The following is a 6,000-nucleotide window of genomic DNA, read 5'->3' on the forward strand; positions in this document are numbered from 1 at the left end:
CCCCTGGGAGCTGGATACAGTACTACAGGGGTACAAACTCCAGTCCCAATGCTGGCCACCATCGTTCAGAGGGTTTTGGTCAACTCAACAGCTGACTCCTTGAAAAGAGAAGCTCTCCAACTGGAGATTGCCTCCCTGCTGGAGAAGAATGCAATCAGACAACTCGGACCATCAGGACAGCACAGTGAGTTCTATGGAGTATATTTCCTAGTCCCCAAGAAAGATGCTGGCTTTCGCCCAGTCCTGGACTTGAGACCTCTCAACCATCCTCATCCTACAGGTTATCAACCCAGGCTAGTGGTTCACCACTCTCGACCTAAAAGAGGCCTACTTCCACGTACCGATCCGCCCGGCTCACAGGAAGTTCCTGCGCTTTGCATTCAACGGCATAGAATACAAAGTGGGGCTTCTACACCTGCAGAGGTGGTTCAATGCTCAGGGTTTACATCCCAAGGAACAAAGGTATTGTCGCCTGACTGTGTCCAAGGAATGCGCATGAGCACTGGCAAGGTGGTGATCCCTGAAATTCCTCTCAGGCAGAAAACGCTTGGGCAGAGTCCATCGGCGGGAACTGGTTCAAACAGACGCCTCCTTGACAGGCTGTGGAGCAGTATTGAGAGGTAGGGCAGCCAGCAGGACATGGAGCCCTAGCTGGTCCAAACTCCACATGAACACTCCAACTAGTTCTGCAAAATTTTCTCCCAAACATAAACCACCAGGGGGGTCTGGGTTCCATCTGCATACACCAGATGCCACTTACCCATCTGCTGTGGTTACAGAAGAATCTGGCCTCACTCAGAGCTGTACACCTCCCAGGGATCCTGAACACTGTAGTTAGTGGACATGCTGTCCAGGGAAGGTCCTCCGGAAGGAGAGTGGTGACTACATCCCCGAATAGTGAGTCGCATGTGGGGATTATTTGGGAAAGTCTGTCTGCCTCAGAGAGGAACACACAGTGCCCCCTCTGGTTCTCGATATCCCTGGCACACGAGTGTCCGAGGAAGTGGCTATATGCCTTCCACTCCAATCCCGCTGATTCCAGCGACTCTGGACAGAATCGGGAAAGCGGGTCACCAGGACTTTCTGGTTGCCCCGACGCCACTGGTTCAGCACAATACCGTCAATCCTAGCAGGGAGAGCATGGGAACTACTGTACCTTGGAGACCGGACCTATTGTCACAGGCGGAGGGCACATTGTAGCATCCGAAACTCTCCCTCCTACAGTTGTGGGCCTCTTCAACGGACAATACGGTTCACATACACCCTGCCTTCAAGCATGCAGGTATTTTAAAATCCTATCGTGTTCTCGAGTAAATTTAATCAGAAAAAAGGACACGTCTTAAAATTGTAGTTTCAGTTCAAATATTATCAGATCGATAATATTTTTAGATTTAAAAAAAAATGGTCTGGTTGAGATCTTGAACCCTCTGTAGTTAACATCTTACAGAGTGCCAGGGCCCCGTGCACCACATCAACCTATGACACAAGGTAGAGCGTGTTCTGCCAGTGGTGTGGGGAGCAGGGGGTTGCTCCAGAATCCTGCGGCATAAAAACTGTGCTCCTGTTCTTGAGATCTTTGTTCGATGCTGGCAGGGCTGCATCCACACTTAAGGTATAAGCAGCAGCCATTTCAGCATGTCATGATAAAGAGCAGGATGGTCCACTTGGCAGCCATCCACTCATGGCAATATTTCTTAAGGGAGTCCATCGATTACGCCCCTCAAGAGCACCCTCAGTTCCCAAATGGGATTTGGATCTGATTCTGGAGTACTATCTAGACCTCCTTTCGAACTGTTAGACGCTATAGACTTGAAACATCTCTCTTAAGACTGTGTTTCTGGTGGCCATCGCCTCTACCAGAGGGTTGGCGAGCTCCATGCTTTATCTGTTAGTAATGAGTGTTATCGTCTGGGCCCGGGTAAGGCGAGCGTTTTTCTGCGGCCAGGTCCTGCCCCCCGGTCACGACAACAGGGAATTTGTGCAAACAGCCTTGTCCACCTCCATGCCCCCTCCATGCCCCGCTCATGATGTTGATGTACGTGCTCTGTGTCTTGTGAGATCCCTAAACACATACGTGGAGCGGACGTTGGAGTACTGGGTAAGCCTCTCTCAAACCAACGGTTGTCACATTGGATTGTTGACACTATCCTGCAAGCATGTAGCTCAGCTGGCTGCCCAGCGCCATCCTCTATTGTAGCACACCACCAGGGGAGTTGCCACCCCCTGGGCACTGCTTAAGGAAGTTCCCCTCTCTAACATACAGTATGTGCCGCTGCCAGCTGGGCGCCCCCCAGTACCTATGCAAGTTTTTACCAGGAGAATGTGGTTGACCCTCACGGTGTGAGCTCAGCTGTGCTTGGTGCTGCATCGGACACTTATGGTGATGTGTTGCTCTAGGCAGTGCCCTACGCAAACTGACTTACTCTGGTATTGTCATCCTATTGAGTGACGAGCATAGTCTCTCAAGCGAAATAGAACAAAGGTTACTCATGTAACCACGGTTCTATGAGCTAGGGACTATGCTAGTCCAGATGTCGGTAACCTTGTAGCCTTGTAAAGTGTCTTGAGGAAGTGATGCTACGTGCGGGGGGCTCACGCATCACACCCATGGCACAGAATTACTCTGATGTTAATATCTCGACTCATCCTACCGCCACTCATTGAGTGACTAGCATAGTCCCTAGCTCATAGAACCATTACACCCTCATATTTATCAATCGGTTTTTGTCCTCAGCCACTTGTTTTCAAATAATATTCTTTATGCTTCTTCTCGTGGTCCCTTTTCGATGACATTATTGCACTTGTTACGTGACACATAAGACTTCTTTCCTGGTGATTCTGCATGAATGGGTTTCCCTCCCTGAGGCTCAGATTGTAGGCTAGTGAGAAATACTAATAAACATAGCTACATGACAACCATGAGAACAGAGATTAAATAGTTGGGCAGCATTATAAAAATCAAGTGAAGTTATGTCATCCTTGGCAGAGAATATAATTTTTCCATCTCAAAGTGAGCTGCACAATGTACTGCAGTGCATACAGGGCCTGACATCTTTTTGTGGGCCCGTTATGCATTTCAACTGATGTCCAACCTGCGATGTACAGTATGCACTGTAGGCTACTTGAAGACTGAAGGTGAGGCTACATCTTCCAGCAAGAGGTAACCATGCTGGAAAGCACAATCTGAAAATAAAATATCCTATAGTGTGAATCAGGCAAGAGGATCTCTACTCACCTTTATAACTATTTGATTTTATGTTATTCTTTTCTGGGGGGTGAGACAATATCCTACACAACAAATTGGACAGTGTTACCTAGTGTTGATTTTTCAGTGTAACATTTCTGGTGTTGATTCGGAGTTACACATGAACATTGTGAGTGTTAAATTAACCCTCATTGGTGTTAAAGAACCCCAGTGTTGGTGTTAATAACCAGAGTTGAAGCAAAACATCATATTTGCCAGCATGCTCAATTGTAGGTAGATTTTTTACAATTGTGAATGTGAATGCTTTTGCATTTACATTGATGAATTAGACTTATGCTACTCAAATATAAATAACAAACTTTTCTAAACTAATCCAATCTCTTACTTGATCCAAGATGGCGTAGCAGTCAGACGTCCTTTGTCCTCGTCCTCGTCTTATGTATAAATATTTTATATATTTTTCTTCGCATATCTTTTATATATATTTTTTCTTATTTTTTCTTCTTAAAAACTCAACTTCAAAACACTCTCCTGCAACCCACCTCACCAAATGTGGTGCGGATCTGTTTTTTTTCCTCAAAAGTATTATTCACCTCGTATCCGAAATCTACAACAGAAGCTAGCCAGAAGTTAGCCAGCTCACTAGCTAACGTTAGTAGTTCAGCTAATCACAGCTAGCGCTCATCAGCTATCCTTTAGCTCGGAAAACTATTGCCAGTTTTGTACAACGCGACTCAGACCAGAGCATACCAGACCTATTTTCTCTCCATATCCCCGGATTTTTACCGCAAGCTCTGGACATTTACACCTGGATCTTGCAGCTAACTAGCTGCTATCCGAGTGACTATTGGCTAACATCAATTCCGGAGCAAACACCAATTATCCCGGAGCTAGCCAGCTGAAGAGTTCCATCAGCCACTCCTGGGCTACAATCACCTATCCGGACCCGTTTTACTGCCGATGCGGAGCCCCACCGGGCCTTCACGACTAGGATACCGACGTTATCTGCCCGAGGGAGTTATTCAACTGGCCCCTCCATCGCGACGTAACCTGAACGTCCATCTGCTAACTGCGGCCCGCTAATCGTTAGCTGTCTTGAGCATATCGGCTGCTATCTGAACAGGTCTATCGAACAATCTTCTTAGGCCACTATAACTATTTTGACAATTGGATTGGTCCCCTCTACCACACGGAACCCCACTAATCTACCGACGGAAATGCACGGCGTGGCTAAAAACAGACCTCCATCTTCTGCTAGCTTGCTACCCATGACTAGCTGTCTGAATCACGAAGCTAGCACCAGTTAGCAAACACAATTCTACAATTCACAACCTCTCTTTCGCCATCGCCATCCGGCTTGGATTCTCTGTCGACACGACCACGTCTGGTCTGCAGACGAATACCCCATCCGCTGTGCCCTCAACCGGCCTCCGTCTGAGCAGACCCCCTCCGTCTGAGCAGACCACCCCCCGGTCTACTAACTTTAAACGCCGCGGGCTAGCTTAGTGGAGGCCTCCCGGCTCCATCTACGGCTGCCCCCTGGACACTATGATCACTTGGCTACATAGCTGATGCCTGCTTGACTGTCCATTAATTCACGGTACTCCATTCCGTTTATTTGTGTTTTATCTGTCGGCTCTGTGCTTTAACTCAGGATCTGTGTGTAGTTAATCCAACCCTCTCTGCCTAGTCGTCGCCATTTTTACCTGCTGTTGCTGTGTTAGCTGACTAGCTGCTGTTATCTCACCTGTTGTTTTAGCTAGCTCTCCCAATCAAGACCTGCAATCACTTTATGCCTTATTGTATGTCTCTCTCAAATATCAATATGCCTTGCATACTGTTGTTCAGGCTAGTTATCATTGTTTTGGTTTGCAATGGACCCCGTAGTTCCACTCTCCGTACCTCTGATACCTCCTTTGTCCCACCCCCCACACATGCGGTGACCTCACCCATTGAGACCAGCATGTCCAGAGATACAACCTCTCTTATCATCACCCAGTGCCTGGGCTTGCCTCCGCTGTACCCGTGCCCCACCATACCCTGGTCTGCACATTATGCCCAGAATCTATTCTACCACGCCCATAAATCTGCTCCTTTTATTCCTTGTCCCCAACGCTCTAGGCGACCAGTTTTGATAGCCTTTAGCCGCACCCTCATCCTACTACTCCTCTGTTCCTCGGGTGATGTGGAGGTAAACCCAGGCCCTGCATGTCCCCAGTCACCCTCATTTGTTGACTTCTGTGATCGTAAAAGCCTTGGCCTCATGCATGTCAACATCAGAAGCCTCCTCCCTAAGTTTGCCTTACTCACCGCTTTAGCACACTCTGCCAACCCTGATGTCCTTGCCGTGTCCGAATCCTGGCTTAGGAAGGCCACCAAAAATTCTGAGATTTCCATACCCAACTATAACACTTTCCGTCAAAATAGAACTGCCAAAGGGGGAGGAGTTGCAATCTACTGCAGAGATAGCCTGCAAAGTTCTGTCATACTTTCCAGGTCTATGCCCAAACAGTTCGAACTTCTAATTTTAAAAATTAATCTCTCCAGAAATAAGTCTCTCACTGTTGCCGCCTGCTACCGACCCCCCTCAGCTCCCAGCTGTGTCCTGGACACCATCTGTGAATTGATCGCTCCCCATCTAGCTTCAGAGTTTGTTCTGTTAGGTGACCTAAACTGGGATATGCTTAACACCCCGGCAGTCCTACAATCTAAGCTTGATGCCCTCAATCTCACACAAATCATCAGGGAACCCACCAGGTACAACCCTAAATCCGTAAACATGGGCACCCTAATAG

The sequence above is a fragment of the Salvelinus fontinalis genome, chromosome 31 (assembly GCF_029448725.1).
Source record: "Salvelinus fontinalis isolate EN_2023a chromosome 31, ASM2944872v1, whole genome shotgun sequence".
In the NCBI taxonomy this organism is placed as follows: Eukaryota; Metazoa; Chordata; class Actinopteri; order Salmoniformes; family Salmonidae; genus Salvelinus; species Salvelinus fontinalis.